The 19,503-nt window shown below is 35.0% G+C and overlaps 1 protein-coding gene across 11 annotated transcripts in view; it reads left to right on the top strand.

Moving 5' to 3' along the window:
• The window catches only part of RIMBP2 (RIMS binding protein 2), a 146,876-nt gene that overhangs the window by 55,416 nt on the left and 71,957 nt on the right, over positions 1-19,503 (top strand). Inside the window, exon 1 of one of the 11 annotated variants that reach the window (XM_084491648.1) lies at positions 13,777-13,926. The exons of the other annotated variants lie outside the window; for them this stretch is intronic. The gene's annotated coding sequence lies outside the window, so the exon portion shown is untranslated. Of the gene's footprint in view, positions 1-13,776; positions 13,927-19,503 lie in introns of those variants that run through there. 11 annotated transcript variants of the gene reach the window in all.

Raw genomic sequence — 19,503 nt, 5'->3', positions numbered from 1 at the left:
TTCCATTAGAACTATGAAATGATAGTGAACAAGCTTGTTATACCACTGATCTCTAGTAGCCTCATTCTAGTAGCATCATTCTCCTGGCTGACAAAAGTCCACTAATTACAGATATGGTAAGATATATTGGCTTTTTACAGGTCTGTGAAATCATTTTTGTTCAAGTCTGTGGTGCCTAAAAGCCTTCTGAGCTTAATCTCTTTTTTACCTTCTGAACAGCATGAATGTGAGATTTCATTAAGGATACATGCATGTAAAAATACGTATGTTTTTATATTTTTGTTTTATAGCTAGAGAGAGAAAATACATAATTTTATATGGAATAGTATATATAGACATACATACATATAATGTGTATGTTTGAATTCCATAGACTGAGATTTGTTGCTGTGCTTTTCAGTGTTATTAAAAATTTAACTATGTCTCCAGCTGGGATACCTTGTCATTTTGAGAGCAATGCAAATGTTAATAATTAAAAGCAATTAAAAAGTGTGTTAAAAGTCATGTAATTTTTATAGGCTGGCTGACTGAATAATGGATGCCTCCTAGATTTTTCTGGAGTGCCAAAGGGTTATTAAACACACCCTTCTGCCATCCTAGAAATCCTGTAGAAATGAAATAACCTATTCTGTCAATTTGGTAATCCAAATAAACTTTTGGAGTGAAATAATCCCTGGTGAGTCCCGTAATCACCATATTGTATCTGCTCTGGATACATATTATATCTGGAGGATCTCTTTTCTTTCCATGAATCTAGATATGAAGGATTCCAAGAGACAGGTCAAGTAAAAGGAATACATTGAAAAAGCATCTTGATTATGTTAAGTTTTATGAAGTGACTGTAAAGCACTGTAACCACATTCTGCAATGCTCAAAAGTCAATACTGTATTTCTAGCAAAGAGAGGAATTTGATTACTTTTTTTCTTAGAGAATGATGAAGGAGCTAAGAAAACAAAATGTCTCCTCTCTTATCTTTTCCTAAAAGTAAATGAATGAGTAAATAAACCACAGCTGCATAACTGTGTTGAGAATTTCACACAAGAACAATAAAATTCTTGTGTAGGTCAAGACAGTTGCAGCAAACAGGTGCTGTGCAAGCTTAAAGATAGTATTTATTTGGCTGTTACCATTCTGCACACCGTTTGATGGTTTGGGGAGGATTTAAATCTATCTACTAGCCCAGGCAGTATTATGTGAAACACATTTAAGATAAAGGGAAAAGCTGTTTCTTTCTGAATTGTTTCAGGCCCCTGAATCAATCATGTATTTAATTTATTGAAACCTTATCTCCTTCATTTAGTAGAATAGTTCATATTTTGTAATGCACTAAGCATTATGCTGAAAGAGAGAACTGTTATCTCAGCTCATCAAATAACAAAGGCAAATGATAGAGATTAGTTCAGAACTCTGCCTAGATTTCTTCGTGTCCTTGCAATGTTTGCTCACCATGTAAATTCTGCTTTTATGTCTTCAGTGAAGCCAGCATCAGAGCTAGAGACCTGTAGGTCATGATTTAGAGATTAGAACAATTCAGTGAATAAAATGCTTGACTTTGCTGTTACTTTCTGTGAGTTGCCATGTCTCTTCTGAAGTGTTTCTCCTTGGCAGATAATGGAGGAAAAAAACTATGTCTGTGAAACACCAATGCAGAAAATTTTCAAGAGTACTTCCACTCCCCCCATCCTGCCCCCTGCCCAGCTTTGTTGCTGTAACAGTATTTTTTGGTTTTGTGGGCTTTTTTAACTTCAGTTTTGGAATTCTATTTCAGTTCTGTTTCTTGTATTCTTGCTTTGTGAGAGCAGCTTCTTGTCACATGAACAAAATTAGATTGACAGATGATCTGAGCATATAGTCACCCTTTTCAAGATCTCGACTATTCAGATTCTGGAAATAGGTTTCCTGAAATAGGACTGCATCCTTATCTCTAAAATGAATAAGACTGCAGTCCTCCCATGTAACAGCATTTTTAGTGTATTACCATATAATTAAATTTAAAACCAAGGCAAGCCCTCAAGTGTGATTTGGAGATCTCTATCTATGGAAAAAAGTAGCATCATATTTAGTAAAGGAAAAGGAGTAGTTGGAAAAGCACTGTAAGTTGTTTTTTTCAACCAGGCTGTAGTAGCTGAGCACCATGAGGTGTTAGCTAGGTGTGGTTATTTTATCTAGTAGTGAAGGGAACAGAGTGTGACTGAAGACCTTTTTCTCAATATTAGCCATCTGAAGCCACTCCAGATTTTAGTCCTGTTCTCTTGGGTTGTACATAAGAAATTGAGCTGTGTTTTAGCACACTAGACATTTTCAGAATACGGTTCCTCTTACAGAAATCATAGATTTGGTAATGTCAGATTATTATTATCATTATTCACCAGGGATGTTTTAGGTTGGATATTAGGCAGAATTTCTTTACTGAGAGGGTTGTGAGGCATTGGAATGGGCTGCCCAGGATAGTGGTGGAGTCACCATCCCTGGAGGTCTTTAAAAGACATTTAGATGTTGAACTTAGCAATATGGTTTAGCGGAGGACTTGTTAGTGTTAGGTCAGAGGTTGGACTCGATGATCTTGAGGTCTCTTCCAACAAAGACAATTCTGTGATTCTGTAATTATTATTATTATTTGTGAATTTTTGTCAGTAGGAGGAGCTTGATAGAGTTAACAACCGAAAAAAAAAAATATGAAATTGTGTAGTTCTTTCAATTTGCGAATGTTTAGTGAAATTTCATGATTGAGTTCAGTGCCAAATTTAATTTACAGATATGCTTCTGATTTATATAAGGTGATAGATGTCCAACGATCTATACTGAAGGAAAATGCAATGAAAGAGTTTAAAGCTTTTTTTGTGTTGTTGTTGTTTTTTTTTCAAATTATCATTTTGGCTAATTCAAAATAACTGTTTCAACTTGAATAATAATAAAAAGTCTTCTGAATTATCTGAAAATGTATTTTAAGTTTTAAGGGATTAATTTTGTTTATATACCACAAATAGTCCACAGGATGTCTTGGGAACCTTGTATTAATAGATACTTTGTACAAAAATAAAATAAAATAAAAGATATTGATGAAATAAGAAGCTACAGAAGCCCTGTAATAATGTGTTTATTGTAATTTTCGAAAGCCAAGTTGCCAACTGTGATCTGTGAATCATTAGAAGTCCTCTGGGCATGTTGCTGCTTTCTCCATCTGGTTTCCATCAGTCGTGTTCTTCTCCAAACTTCATAGTTCTAAGAGCATCTGTCAATGAAGGAGAAGGGAGTTTGTATCCTAGTCAGCAGCTGCAGATGTATGGCACAACTGTGAATGGGATGATCATGAAGAGGCTCACTGGTGATGGGGTTCCACATGATCAAAAACAAATGAGTAAATTTCTGCAAGAGAATTGTGCTTCACCCTATAGGAAAGAGTTGCTTGCCTCTGTCTGCAGCCCATTAATGGAGTGAAAGATACAGACGTGATAGGAATGACTGCTGTGTATAACTAGATTGTACTTTAACTGTTGTCTTAGAAGAAACAGAGAATACTTTTTTTTTCTTCTTTTTCCCAGTTGCAAACAGAACATTAATGAATAAAAGTGAGATGGTTATTTCTGCTAGTGAACAAAAGCTTTAATATTTTTCTTTCCAATTTTCTTCCCCTATGATTCCTCTTTTTAAACTTCTTCTGGTTCCTAAGCAGATTGAAAAAACAGAGCCTGTGTTGAGCTGTTAGAATGCATGCAGAGATCTGTGAAGAAAGATTAGCCTTCCTCATAGACTGCAAGAGTAGTGAAAAGAAGAACAATGATGAAAGCTATTGCTGAACAAAACAAATTATTTTTAGAAGCCCTGTTATGTTAGCTCACCCAGTTGAAAAGAGAAGCCGTTCTGTGCCTACCTATCTGCCTGTCATTGTGTACTGTAGACACACTGAGGATGTGCAAGAAAGGTTTATATAAAAGAATAGGAAAATCCCTCTATTACTGTTATGCTATCTGCTCTTTCGAAGAGTCAATGATTAAAGGGTAGTGAATTTTAGGTCACACCAACCTACCCTTCTTTCACAGCTTTAGCAATGGTCATTTCTGTTACAACAGTGTAGTAGCACTTTGTTACTTTGCTCATGTTGTTGGAAATGTAAGAGGTTTTTTGGCTTACTTAATTTGGAACTTGTAGTGTATGGAAACACCATGCACTACGGCCATATATAAAATGTCTCTCTTTTGCTTTTCTCTTCTAAAATCCATCACCATCCTTATCTTTAGATTTTTTAAAGTAGAAAATATTTTAAAGATTTGTTTCTCTTTCAATAGTGAATTCCTGTGTAGTTTCACCTTTCAACCCCTTATGTATCCCAACACTGAACAGCAATTTGACAGGCCAATAGTTCTGCATAGCTATGGCAGGCACAATGTGATTATGTGGCTTTAGGTTATTTGTACATACTGATCCTCTAGGTAACAGTCAGGTAACTGTATTAATACATTTTTAAAACAGTGAGGACTGAAGCAAAGAGATTTTTTTAGTTGTATGTGTACTTTTTTTTTTTATTAAGAAAAAGGGTAAGATTCTGGGGAAAAGAGTTCAGGTTTTGTGTTAAGTTAATGGCTTGAAGTTTGCAGTATGCTTAATAATTTCTAGCAAAATACATGGAGAAAGTAGATAGTTTGACTATTGAGATTAAATCAATTGTATATTTCTTTAGGACTTTTGGAAGTGCTAATGAAGGACAAAATACTGAACATGAAAATTAAGCATAAATGTAATCACATGTCCTTTTGTTAAATGTATTTTCTTGTATTTATTTGTGATGTCTGCCAAACTCCCTAACACAAAACTGCTGTGTATAGCGAGTTTTGTTCTGCTCTGTGTTGTGGGTAATCTTGGTAATACGTTTACATTGTGCATGAACAAAAAGTTGATTCAATTCAAAATAGAACAAAAGAGATGTAAAATTATACAAAGGCTTGAAATTTTTGCCTGTGGTTTGTCATAATTTTGTGGTAATATTATTCAAATAAATGCACTTTCATGATAAACAGGAAAGACCAAAGAAGATTTGATAGATGCTTGTCATATCCTTGATGATTATGTATGGGAGTGTGCTTTCTAGGTTTACAAGATCAGGTTGTATGTATATATTGACAAGGCCTACAAGTGATATACTGCTATGTTTAAAACTCCAATCTGACACAGCAAGAGTTCTCACTAAAAGTGCAAATACTTTAATCCCCAGTGATGTTTCACTGCCGTAGCAGATACCATCCGTGTGAACAACAGCGGACAATTTCTGTTCTGCAGGACTCAGCTGTAACTTGCAGGTTTTCTTCCATGCATTTGTTAACGGTTTTCCTATGTTTGCATGAGAATGCATCAACACCTCAAAAGAAGTACAAAGCATTTACCTCTATCTTCTTGCCACTGAAAAGCTTTCTCTTGTATGAGACCTTTCTCCCTAGGGTCATAAGGTGATTGAATCTGCTCAGGGGAGTTATTGTAGGAGATAGGAGCCAGCATGCTTCTGAATTTCCTGCTCTTTACTCAGCTAGGAAGTACTCAGAGGTAACAAAGTGCTTTGGGACTTAGAAATTTGATTCACTTTCCACAGAAGCTTCTGCTTATCACTAGTTTCTGTGAGACCCTTTTTTCGCCCTTAACTTTTGTCTGTAATTTCAGTTCACGGACTGGTCTATGCAGTTGCATTCAGTTTTCACCTCAATTCATTCTGAATAGTAGTGAAAATGTATTGGGAATTTCGTTATTTAATCTATAGTTTTGGGGGGGTTGTGTTTTGTGTTTTATTATTATTATTGTTGTTATTATTATTTTCCATCTGGATAGGTTCCCAGTCCTATGAATTGTAAAATCATGGTTTAAATGTGGAATGTGTCCATCAATGAATCTTACGTTCTGTATAGAACATTGAATGTGTGAAGCTAAAACCTTTATGTTATAAATGCATATAAATCATTGCTGAAACTTGCTTAAAACCAGGAATGGTACTAACTGTTAGGGGTTTGGCAGCATATTGTAAATCCACATGGTAGGGCTACTGAAGGAGTTGTTTAAATAGGTAAGTAGCAAATTGTTCTGCTGACAGCTTGTTGGTTGTGCAGCCTAAACTTCCAGGCTTTAGAAGTTCAGATGCCAGTTCTCTGAGAGTCTTGAAATGAGAGACTTAGTGCTACAAGCAATCACATTTGGAAAGAACTGTTCTAGGGCAGCGATGTCAGGTGGATTGTATTTAAAACAAGAACCTTTCTTTCCCTTCATTTGCACAAAGAAGCTGGAAATGTCAAGTTTTTGTTTGGAATTGTAATAAAACCGCAACTGAAGTCAGGATCCTCCATGAAAAGGAGTAATTCCCAAGGAACCCATACAGTTTATTTGCAAAACACTTCGTAACTCTGTATTGGATGACATTGAAGCACTACATATTGTTATTTTGATTGTGTTGTGACACAGAGCAAGCACTGATGCAACCAGTAAACAGCAACAGTGGCCTTGTACACTTGATATTTTTCACAGGTTTAATGCTTGTGTTCACTAAAGTCTGAACTGATGTTTAAAATGATGGCTTGCCTAGTGGAGATTTTTTTTTATGTAGTGTACGTTTCACTGGACAGAAAAGCAATTACTTCCTAAATTTAGAAGTTGTTCTCTGCCGCATTACGGCGGGGTTAGACACATTCTGGCATTTGAACAACTTTCAACGCACATTTTGCACATAAGAAGAAATGATGCTATTTGACAATCTGGCACAGGAAAAATGTTCAGAATTTGGGTTGTTTTCCAACCTGTTTTCCAACCAGGGGACAGGCTAGGAGTTTGCAGGTTTGCTATGGCAGAGCTGTAGATTGCCGTAGCGTTCAGATTGCTATCTTTATTTGGCAGGAGTGTATCACTTCACTATGGGTTCTTAGGACCCTCCAGGAAAAACACTCTCTCTTCTTACATGGGGTTCGGCTAGCAGTGGTTAGCAGACTGTGTTAAGGAGGCAGCAGTAACTTAAATCCAAGGCATTCTCAAAGAAAGAATAAAGTGATGTTAAGTCATTTGGTTAATTATGTAGTTAAAACCCATATAAGGTGATACAGTCTTGGCAGCACCAAGACTGAATCAAGCTGAATTATACTGAATACAGTAAAGAAAAGGCCCAGATTCTGATCCTCTGAATCAAGAAAAAAAAAAATCCAAAACATGCTGGCAGTGAGTTTCATTTCCTCTGGGTAAATAAAGCATCATCTGAGCGTTTGAAGGCTGCCGTAGTTGGCGTTTGGTTGAGCTCCTTATCAAGTGGCAGTTTCCATTTTGACAAGGACTGAAACAGAATTGTAAGTCTGAACAAATGGAATTAACAAGCTTCCCTCAACTTCCTGCCTTTTCAGCAGAAAATAAAAGGAGAAAGGTAACATGGATTCTTTGGTGAGTTACAGTACCAATAAGAGCTGTAACTCAGAATTTCTCACATCTAGCTCAATTTTACTATGCCTTTTTTTTTTTAATTATTTTTTTATAAAAAAATCCTAAGGCTGTATATGTTTTCCTCCTGACTCATTTTCTGTTTTGTGAAGAGCTTCACAAGTCTGTTAAGTAGGACTAAACTTTGCATAGCTGCGTGAAATCTAAAATGCCTGAGAGAAAGGAATGGATTAAGCAGATAATCTCCTATCGTACTTCAAATGATTTGAAGCATAGGGGTTTAAAAAGTAATAATTTCATATGCAGAAATTTCAAAGAAAACACCAAGTTATATTCATGACATGTTGCTAATAAATAATAATTTTGTTTTCTTACAAGAATTTCAAAGCACTTTAAAACTGTAAGGGAATGTCTTTACATGTAGGCGTGGCCATAAGTAGATTTCTTTTTGCCAGCGAGGCGAATTTAAGTTATAGCTACCTCAAATGAATGATGGCTCCTAAGTGATACAAATTTATTTATAATTCTGTCTGTTCTCCAGCTTTTGCTAGTTTTGTTTGTGAAAGAAGGAAATATGGGGACATTTGTGCCTTCTGCCACACACTGGGTGGTAGTGCTATAAACGGAAGTAGAATGGAAAAGAAATTGTCTTTTGTGTAAATATCAATTTTGGCCTTCACAAGTTGTTCCAGAAAGAAATCTTTTGAGAATTAGCCAAAGATAGACAGGAAAAATAATCATCTGAACTATAATAAGCATCATTATCAGAAATCAATCTAAAAATAATTTCAAGCATTAAATGTATCATAAATTGGAGGAAAATAAACTATGATTAAATCAGGCATGCAGAAGAAAGCCTGTAACAGGATTTCCTGTGGAAATTCAGTACTAATTTGGTGGGACCTTGCAAAGTAGAACAGTAAACCGCTAATGGAGGGAAAGGTGCACTAATGAAGTAATATGAAAATTTCAAAGAAAGTCAAAGCACTTACCTCATTGGTGTTGAGGTAAATGATAAACTAAATGCTAGGTCCAGCCCAGTATTCATGTCCTGCACACTCTAGAAGATTTAATGGAGTCTCAAGGGAGAAAGCGTATGTTTCACCTTACAGGTAGAGAAAGGCATTTGAATTTTGGCTATGATGTATTTTACAACATAATTATTAGGTTTTTCACAAAATTACCTTAATTGCAAATTCCATGAAAAATTCCAAAAAAATAACTTGCTTACAAGATGGTAGACAGATGACTTCTTTTCCTTCATTTGCCATGTGCTGTTTGCCAGCTCTGCCATGAAAAGGGCCTCTTTCCAGTGTTACTTTGCTACAGTATGGATACAGTTTGGATATGTACAGTCCTTTTGAGAAACCATAATTTTATGTTGCTGAGTGTCATCAAATGTTAAAAATATGACTCTGGCTGTCCTGTCACCATATGCAAGGGTAGATCTTCAAACTGACAAAATGATCATATTATGTTCATGTTGGTAGTAGTTTGAGAGGTCTGCTATGCCTGGTCATGTTTGCCTTGTTTTCCATTATTACTATTGTTATTATTATTATTACTTTAGGAAAAGTCAAGAGAATACACATCTATTTCTAACTTCTGCAAAAATAAATTGTACAACTGACTCATAAAATGCTTACACAAGATTTTTACACTCAACTAAATGTTGCTACTCTTTGCAACTAGCAAAACCATAATTTATTATGAAAATTGAGTTTGCATTCCTAAAAGCAGATTTTATCCCTTATTTCTATGAGACAATCTTGGCACCTATCTGGCAATAAAGAAGGAAAAAAACTTTGGACGGTCAAGCCAATTCTCTTATAATAAGCTGAAAGGTAACCTTACTGTCAGACTAGCACAGACTTTTAAAGAACAGCAGAATTGGGGTTCAGATCTTGTCAGATGTCTGAGCTATGTTTTGTTAGTCAAAAGATAACATTTAACAATTTTTCATATCTAGAATTTTCTTTTTGATTGTCCCAGCAGCTATATTCAATCTATAGAAACTCTGGAATTGTCAGGTTGCTGATTTTTGTTTTAGTTGTTTTTTGTGTTTTTCTGACTGGAGTACATGTGTGAGTGTGGATATAATTTAGCACGCTTAGGCAAGCATACGTACTCCCCTCTTTGTAGTTTTCATTTTGGCGGCAGGGACTGGTAGAATATACAAAGTAGCCTATTCAGATTGTAAATTGTACTTCCTGTTACCAAGCTATAAACTGCACTGTAATAGAACAAACTGTACTCTGGACTGAAGTATGAAATAACCTGAAATAAGTGAGTACTATACAGAAGAGTAAAACAGCGCAGACTCTGGCTTTGTATTTTGGAATTGGCGTCTGTCATGGGTTCTTTTGTATGTAGATTAAAATGTCATATAAACATTATGGAAGAACTTTTCTTTTTAGCAACCGAAAATGACAGTTAATTTCCTTACATGCATATAACCTGTACAAAAGAAACTCTCCGTTCCTTTTTGCTTGTGTTTTATGAGATTAAAATAAAACAAACATTAGGATCCATGCATGCAGGGAGATAAATAATCCCTGTTCAAGAGAGCCTCTGTTCAAGAGGCTTGAGTTGAAATCAGTAGTTTACCTATGAAGGGCTGGAGTGTTTGTTAAATCAAAGTTGAATATGTATGATGAAACGTAAACCATTTAATCAAAAGCAGCATGTTTAACCACTGGTTTTCTTTCAACAGATCCTAAGAATAAGCCCATGATTTTCACATACTGAAATGAGATTTTCCGTAATCACAGTTCTTCCATGTTAAAATGCATGTTAAAACTGAAATGATACTTCAGTAAAAGGCAGCCTCTTCACAAACATAGATATTATTTGCAATGAGGTGCTAAGAAATGGTTTTCATAGATGTACATTCTTGGGAAAATAGAAGTTTGTGTACTACTACAGGCAATGGAAATACTGTAAACAGCAGTTCCAGACCTGTATGTTTTGCATTAGGGAATTTAGGATAAATATCAATGTTTTACGTGCTATAATGCCTATTACAACGACAGACATTTTGATTGTCACTGGAGCAGGGGGATCAGTCAAGATATCCGATCTCTGGTTCCTCAGTTATCTCTGGTAATCACTTTTTTGCAAGCAGGTGTCACTCTTCAATAGGTGGTAAAAAGAATTATTGATGTAAAATTTGTTTTAGAAAACTTCATGCATGTTCAGCTGAGTCTATCAGTCTATCTTTAATTTTTTAGATTCATTATTCACTTTATTGATAGCCATATGAGAGAATTCAGTGAAGATCAACGTAATTTAAACATAGTGTCAGTATGAGATTTCATCTAGGTCTCAAGAAGAGGAAAAGCTTAGCATCATTTGCATTTGCACCTGATGTCTCTACACTACATTCAAATGCATGTAGAACATGAATTTGTGCAGCTCAGGGTATTTTAAAAAGAGGGAGGGTACTTGACTGGTTTATTTCTGTTCTCTTGTGGTCTTTTATTTTTCCTGAGGTTTATTCTGAAAGAAATCCTGATAGTCAGCTATCTTTATGAACACATACATTCTTACCACCTTTTTGGTGACCTTCATGTCCCTAGAAATGCTCCCTCATTTAAAAATCTTTATTCATAATGGGAAATAAATTGAATCTCCTTTTTGATTAACCTTCTGTTCTGAAATTCAGCCCACTGAAATTCAGAAGCATCACAAATTTGTTAGCTGTTTGTATTTAACCAAAACTAATTTCTTTGGCTTTATCAGAGCTAATTAGTTTGCTTAAGGACTGAAGATCTCTCAGCAATCCTTGTTACAAACAAATACATCAGGAAAAAGGAGCAATAATTGAAAAATAATTAAATATGAATAAAAATTATACGTTAATGCTATTCATAATAGGTAGGAATATGGTGACAGTATCTGGTCTCAAGTGTCTAAAATGCTGATTATTATTATTTTTTTTTTATTTTTAAATGGTTTCTAAGGATTTGTTTTGCATAGAGAACTATAATTACCTTGTGAGAGATCCATTTCATATTTTATGAATAGATTTCAGTTGTAGGTTCATTTTTAATTGATGAGCTCAAAAATTATGCTCTTATCCTCTATGTGGCTTAGGAGGTTGCTATGCAAAGATGAAATGTGAGGCTTATTTTAATCAAATATCTTCTTTTCTCTATCTTTTTTACTTCTGTTATTTTTCAATTGATGATTCATGGGGAAACATAGTTTTGATAGTTTTAAGAAACATGGAGCAGAAATAACTTTTATCTTTAATGAATAAAGATAAATTATTTATGTTATGTGCACCATGTGCAAGATTCAGAAACTGTGAAGTGAAAATAAGTTCAGGTGAAATGAAATTGAACTAATCTACATCTTCCCAGAGCTTAAACTGAATTCATTTTGCTTCAGACTTTGGGATGGTGTGTGTATTGCTATAGGTGTTTTATAAATATGGCCTTGTCCCTTTATATGTCTGTGAATGAAAGAAAGAAGAAAATTGGTGAAATAGACAGTACAATGAGTTGGTCTTACTATTTCTGGTATTGCTTGCAATTTTTTTATTTCTTATTTATTTGTTTCCTTCAAAGTGGCCTTGTACTTGCTTAAAACTCTGAGCAACCTTGGATACTGGTCTTTTGGTCCAAGCTGTACAGCCTTTAAATTACTTTAAAAGCTCATCAGGGGCTCAAACAAAATCAAAGATACACATCAGTTATTTAAAATGTTACATTAAAAGTTAAGCTTTGATCAGCTGGTCAGTTTGTTAAAGTCTCTTGAAAAAACTTTATGATCATGAGGTTTGTAGACCAAAGTTGAATGATACCTGAATGAAAGTATGTTCAGATGAAGAGACATAGAAATGCTGCCTTTAAAAGCACTCCAGAAGCTAGCAGTTGAACTGTATTTTTTAGCATATACTACCTGGCAGTGTCTTTCAGCAATGTTACTGGGGAGATTAAAAGTTATTTATAAGTATAGAAATTTTATTTTTTTTTTAACATCATTTTGGTGTATAGCAATTTGAAACACTGATAATAAGACATTCTTTGTGACTAACGTTTATCAGTATTTTATTTTATTTATTTTGTGTGTGTGTGTGTGTCCTCAAAGCCTTTCCTGGGAACTTCCATGAGGCTTTAACTTGTGGCTGCCACATTTGATTTTTATGACAGGAAAAAATTAGATATGACAACCCCTAAAGCTAAACATTATTAGCATTGGAATTATTTTCTTTTGATCTTTAATTCAGCATGAGAAATCGTCAAAGTTTAATTTATTAAAGTGGAATACTATATTCCCGTGGCAGCAGTAGTGGTAGTAATCTTTTACATTGTCCCACCATGTTCCAAGACTTCCTTGAGTAGGGTTATTTTCACCATGGTGGAGGGTTTTGTATTTCCCCTATTCATGTCACTTGAGTCAAGATTTATTTTCAGTTAATTCACAAATCAAAAATATTTTGAATCGTTTTTCCTCCCCCTTGATTTTTCTCCTTAAGATTATTTGGTAATCAGCTGGTATTTTATACAGACGATGAATTTCTGTGCTCTGATTAGATTCTCCCTGGTTGGTTGCTCTTATGGTCTTCAGACTTATGAGCTGTTTTCAGGTTATCTATATTGTAAATATAAGACTTAGTTTAAATATCAGCAAATTTACAGATCACAACAGAGGTCATACATGTTTTTACAGAATACATAAAACAGTATTATATGAAATGAGAGTAAGAATGAGATGTTAAAAGTTATATTCAGGATATGAGTAATGCATGCTTGTATTGAAAAGGTTTTATGGACAAAGAGAAATTAGATTTCTTAGTTCTTGGATTGTTTTGAGTGACAGAAGGCGAAAGCCTCATGCAGACTCTGTATTTTACACATCTCATTTAATAAATGAATGAGCAGCAAAAATGTAAATTCTGTGCTTTGCTAATATGTCCAGATTTTATCCTTAAAACAGATATGTCTAAATAAACTTTCATTATTTAAGTGAATTTAAATGCCATAAATCCCAGCATGTCCTAGTCTAGTTTAGGGAGTAGTACTGGAAAGCTGAATGCAGAGTGGAAGCTTACAGAATCTCTGTTCAGCCTCAAGCAGTTAATTATTGACTTTTAAAGAGTAAACCAAAATGTAAATGTTTACTGACATTACAGATCACAAAAGGCATCTCTGCCTCAGGTACTTAGGGAAGCATGAGGCTGAGCATGGCTTGCCAGCCTGCCTTGTGTAAATAAAATTAATCATACCTTACCAAATTACCCATTTCAGTGTGCTTTTGCCTCATCTCATCTGGTGGCTGAGAGGTGTCAGGCACACTAAAGCCCTCCCCTTGAACAGCCCCCAGGGGAGTGATGTTCTCTTTCCAGGCAGTGGCTAAAAGGTCAGCCTCAGCTAGTAAGGGAGATTAATCCCTTTAATTTTAAATTTACAGTATGACATGGTACAGCATGAATGAGCAGAAAGAGACTCTGACTCTTTCTCTTTGCTTGTGTCATTAAGGAGGGAAGATGGATGCAATTGTGTATACACAGGACTACTTTCTGAGTAAGTGGGGGTGAGATACATTTCATTGCTACCACATGTAACTGTAAGTAATGAAATAATTAATGGCTAACGACTGAGGGTAATATACACCTAATTAGTCATGTTGAAGCAAATTTAAAATTATTTGGAGATGCCAAATAACATGTTTGCTAAGACTTGGAAATAGCAAAGAGATAAGTCTGATTGCAACTCTAATGCACATTTCTAGCTGACGATTTTGTATCCTGTTGAAAGCAGTCAGGAACTTATTTGGATTTGTGTCAGAGTTCAACGAATAGGAAAGTACTACAGAGTTTGGATAAATTGCTTCGGTATACCACAGCTTTTAAGTAGTTAGTTCCTTGCCTGAGTTGAGGCCTTTCTGATTCAGTTTTTGCTTGATTTTATACTAAGCAAAGCTGAATAGTAAGTACAAATCTCCCTGGCAGCATTAATTAGATTTAGTAAAGAGCAGATAATGAAAATAAAAATGCTAAATATATTGTTTAGATTTTGTGTAGCTTTTTATGGTATGTTAACAGAAAGTACTTTTGTCTATTCTCTGTTCTTGTCAAAAAGGCCTGGAAAATTGTCCTTATAGACTATAGAAATGCAGAGCAGATTTATGACAGCAAAATACATTAAAAACCCAAAATGGCTGTGGTAGTTCTTAAAGGCTTAAAGACTCACACATTTGCACGTGCTATCATGCAGAAAGATTCCTGTTAGTATCTGTCTCTGGCTCTTCTTTCACATTGCTGTTCAAATCATCTGCGACACATTTCCAGGAGTGTTCATTGCTGGTGGCTTCTCCGTTTTGCAGGGGTGCCTACAACCAGTGGAGGAATCCCAAATCAATGAAGAGTTTTTGGTCTTAATTACCAAGTGCATCTTTGTGAAAAAGCAGCCATCATGTTTACTGTGTCTACCAATATATACAAGCCTTATTTCTTATGATGATACTGCTCTCATCGTTTTTATAATTTTATAATATCATCTTTATAATTAGACACTGTAAAGAGTCTTCAAGCAGCCACTGTTTAAAAACTATAGATCCACTTTCCTTTTTCCATAAGCAAGGGTTTCTTTTCTCCAAAATTCTACATATTAGTTATACTTGTTTTTAGCCATTCTCTCATATTCTTTGAAAGGCAAAGCATAATTTATTTACGCAGGGACTTGCTTCTAATTGGGTAGCACCTAATATGAAACTTGGTCCATTATTAAGGTTCAAGGTTGAATGAACATTAAGAAAATTCAGAAAATATTGACATGTTATTTGAAAAAATATATATATCACTTTCGGTGAATTCTAGTTTTGCTAGCTATTGTACTTCTCCTCCTTGATTGTTTAGAACAAACTACGTAGCCCTTTCAGATTTAATGCCTATTGTATTACGTGAGAAATCACATAAATTTCTATTTTCTTCTGGTTTTCAAATTGTGTTGAAAATGGTTTCAAAACAACTTTTATTAGTGGGATATAAGACAAGGCATTTTCCAACACCCTGAGAGCCTTGGAGATGAACAGAAGGCTTTGTGACTTACCTGCATCTTTGTCCTTGCTAAGGAAGGAAGGTTCTGACCTCTGTAATGAGGGATGAAGTGTTTTGAGGATGGCACTTACTTGTAGCTAATGTGATTTAAGGAAGATTTAGTTGGATCACAGACTGATCAGCATACAATTTTGTACAGCTATTCTTAAAAATTCATGCAGGAAAAGCAGTGGCCCATTGCATTTCATTTTGGTTACTGCATAATTACTTATTTTTTCTCGTATCTGTATTGAAAAGAATTTATTTTTTTTTTTTTTGCTTTCAAGTCACCTATATTTTTTTAAATTGTGCTAAACTTTGCATAGATTTTTGGAGCTGTGCGTCATATCAATATGAGCTTCTGCCTAATAAAATGACTCTGAGATAATTGAAGAATTACTAATGACACCAGAGTTCACACTTCTTTCTTAACGTTTGCTTCTCTAAATTTGTCGCTTACAAAGATGCCGATCTATGAAAAAAACACTGTGCTTGTTGAGCTGCAGTTGGTGTTATACTTAGGTTCAGTACATTTCATCCTTCTTTTTCAGTGCCACAGGACTCAATTTTTCACCTGCCAGGGCACGATGTTACCATGACAACAGCTGATCTTGTTTGCTCTCCTCTCCTCTTTGTGCATGATGAAAAGGAAAGCTTTTTGAGAAATATTTGTGAAAGCTGATCTAGCTAATTGTATTTTGATTATAAGTGAAATAAAACAAGAAAAGGCTTGTTCTATTTCTATAAGAATAAGAAAATTCTATTATAAGAAATAGCACAATGAGCCTGACTATTTAATCAAAGTTAACAAGATCTCTCCATGAGCTTTTCCTATACAGCAGTGTCTGCAACTGTTGTGTTAGCAGAATATTAACCTACATGTATGTGGTCTTTAGAAGCTCCTATGTAACGTATTCCGCTGAGAGATCTCCAAGTGCATGTTGCAGTTCACTAGTCTTCTGTATGTTCTGCTGATCAGCAAATAGAAGCCTTAATGCTGTAATAGATAATTATGTAGATGCTTTTTGTTGCATCCTTATCCCTAATGAGCTCCAGTGATGATCAGAGTAACTTTGCTCATGTTTTCCTAGCTGGTGTGTCTTGTTTGTTCTTCCACTAGTGAAATCACAGTAAGTGGAAAATGTGAATAGCAATTTCTTTTGAGTTATCACAACGTTTGAGTGGAAATTCGGACACGTGCAGAAAACAGAAAAACAAACATACTATACATTTTAAATTATTTTTAAATATTTAGTTGCATTTGGTTTGACTGACAAAATTAAGTTTGGTCTTTGTGACAGCCACTTCAGTCAAGGCAATAGAAAATTTTCCTACTGGTTGGAGACGTGAAACACAAAGTTATGCAATATGATGGTAAAATCAAAAAGAAAATACATTTAAGGGGTTAGTAAGGGATGTCACCTTCAGACAGTACCAGTTTGATACCAGCATTCAAATGGGGTTCATTTTTAGCTTGCACTGCATTTCCTTTGTGTCTTTATTCAAGAGTAAGGACCTTGTTCACTCATTTCCCTTGGAAATGAATAATTTAAGATTATTTCTTTCTTTCACTTGCGTATAAATTACCCCTGAAGGAACTAGAAATGTGCCATAGTAAATGAGTATTTAGACCCTCTGCCTCTCAGATACACTGATTCATTTATTGCATTGAGAAGTGACTATAAAAATAATTGAAAGGAAAAGAATAAATATTGATTTTTGCTTCAGCCCACAAATGAAATTGATTAACTTTCTAATACTGTCTGAAGGAAAACACTACTGTGATACTAAGTTTAAGATCAATTCTCTACTAAAGGCTGCAGAAATGTATTTTTGTGGTATTCTTGACTGTGTATGTTGCCAGCAGCAGGGTTTTATCTGACAGCATGGTGGAACACGAATGTGCTTGTTTTTTCAAAAGAAATACTAAAATGTAGTTTGGTTAGCTTGAGGTGGGGGGGTGTCTTCAGGGTGGTAGCCTGCCCAAAAGCCAGAGCACATTGTATATTTGCTCTGTGTGGCCAGTTTGGGAACAGTTGCACTGTCAGTGGTAGAATTACTTCAGTAGGAAGCTTCTATTAAAATTTATGCCTATGAAAATATTTTGTCACTGTTGAAAGCTTAATTTTAGTTATTGGAACAGCTTAGACTGCAAGTATTACAGTATGAAGGTATACAAACAGCTCATTATTGATAGGGTTTTTTCTTATTTTTCTTTGAAATTGATAGGCCTAAAATTGCCTTGAGCTGATTCTTCAGTTATCAGCTATGTATTTGTATCCTTCTTTTCCAAAACAAGACTAGATATGATTTTATCATTAAGGAATTAAGCGGCTATCCAATAGAAACATTCCATTACAAATGCTGGAAAGGTTTGTAAAGATTATACTGAAAACTTACACAGTTGCTGTCTTTGTCCATTTAGCTAGTGTTACGTGATACTTTCTGCAGAAGCTAACAAGAAAAAAAGTAATGCCAGCTACTAGAGACTTCATTCTCTCTGTGTTGTGAACAGGAAGTATGCAAAGACATTTGGTCTTTTGTTCTCGACTACAGAGTTCAGGAGATACATTCCATGTACCTTGACAGGAACTCACATATTTGGTAATTCATTATAAACAGCTGCAGTTAGAATGTCTGCTGTGTGTTATTTATTAGTGAGTGTGGATGCTATAATAAACCCATTGTACTTCATATATCAAAAGTTAACACTTTACCCATTTTCGTTATTAAGAGATGAGAGGGTTTTGTCATTTTCATGGGATATGCCACAGATGAAGAAAATTAGATGGAGAATGTGGTGAACAATTTTATGATAGATGTGGTCTAAGGAGCAGCTATCAAGTTGGATATGTGGGGTTCTAAAATAGGGGGATCTTCCAAAGCGTCGGAGAGATCTGATGTTAACCTGTCTCTCTGTAAAAAACAGTAGTGACTGCTTTAAAATGTAAAGCAGTGTTCCAGTGGCGCTGACAGATCTGAGAAGGTGGAAAAAGTAAATAAATAAATGAAAAAGATGGTACAAACAAGTTATGAGAAACAGTTCCAGTACAGGAAGAGATAATACTACAAAAGAAATGTGAATGAAATGAGTTGGTAGTGCAGAGCCTTTTACCTTAAGAGTCTTACTGAAGTGAAAAATATCACAATGCATTAATTATTTGTGCTTCTTAACACCTGGTCCTGGTCACTGTAGTGCCAAGACAGTGGTGATTTCCAAGTCCAATACATTGCTATAGTTCCTGTATTCCTTATTTGGTAGAGCTTTTTAAGAAGAGCTATTTTTATAGAGTGTTTATTATGCTAAAATCAGCCTACTGATTAGAGGGTATAGCTGCATTTGTTTTCTTTTATTAGAATAAAGTATAATTTGCATGGAAATGTTCCTATTTTTAAAATGAAGAAAACCTAATTGTAAAGGGATTTTATTTAAAATGGAAGCAATTCTAAATACATCTTCCTTTGTCCAAAGAGTGGTAGCAGATAAAATGATGTACGCCTGTTAACATTCTCTGTACAAATTGGGTTCCTTAATCTTTAAATGCTAACATCATAAAATGTCACGCTATTTTCCTGCACTACTTGAGAACATGCACTTACGAATGACAAGTCAGAGTCACAAGGAAATAGTAAAACACCTTAGACAAAAGCCTTTAGTATGATTATTTTTCACTGCATTTAATAGTTCTCCAGTAACTCACGGAATGTATCTTATTAGAAGTGCAACTTTCTAATTATCAAAGTTGATAATGGTGGAAGCCAGTACTGGATAGAACCGTACCCTTTGTGTCATGGGGATGGGACATTCTGCATCTTTTAGTGCTTCTTTGATCCCACTCTTATCTTACTGGCATGCCAAATATAATGGAATGTGTGTGAGAACATGAATTAACAGTAACAGAACAGCAGCATGTCTTGTGAATGCCATTTTTTTCTGCTTGCTTCCAGTTCTACTTTGCTTAGTGCTATATTACATAGTGGTTAGAATTATGCGGGATAGCCTGCATTTTTCTAGCATCATCTCCATGTTAATTGCAAAGAGAAAATCAAAAAGGTTTTAATG

The sequence above is a fragment of the Aythya ferina genome (assembly GCF_964211825.1).
Source record: "Aythya ferina genome assembly, chromosome: 17".
In the NCBI taxonomy this organism is placed as follows: domain Eukaryota; kingdom Metazoa; phylum Chordata; class Aves; order Anseriformes; family Anatidae; genus Aythya; species Aythya ferina.
The sequence above is the reverse complement of the archived record's forward strand: the minus strand, read 5'-3'. Positions and strand labels throughout refer to the sequence as shown.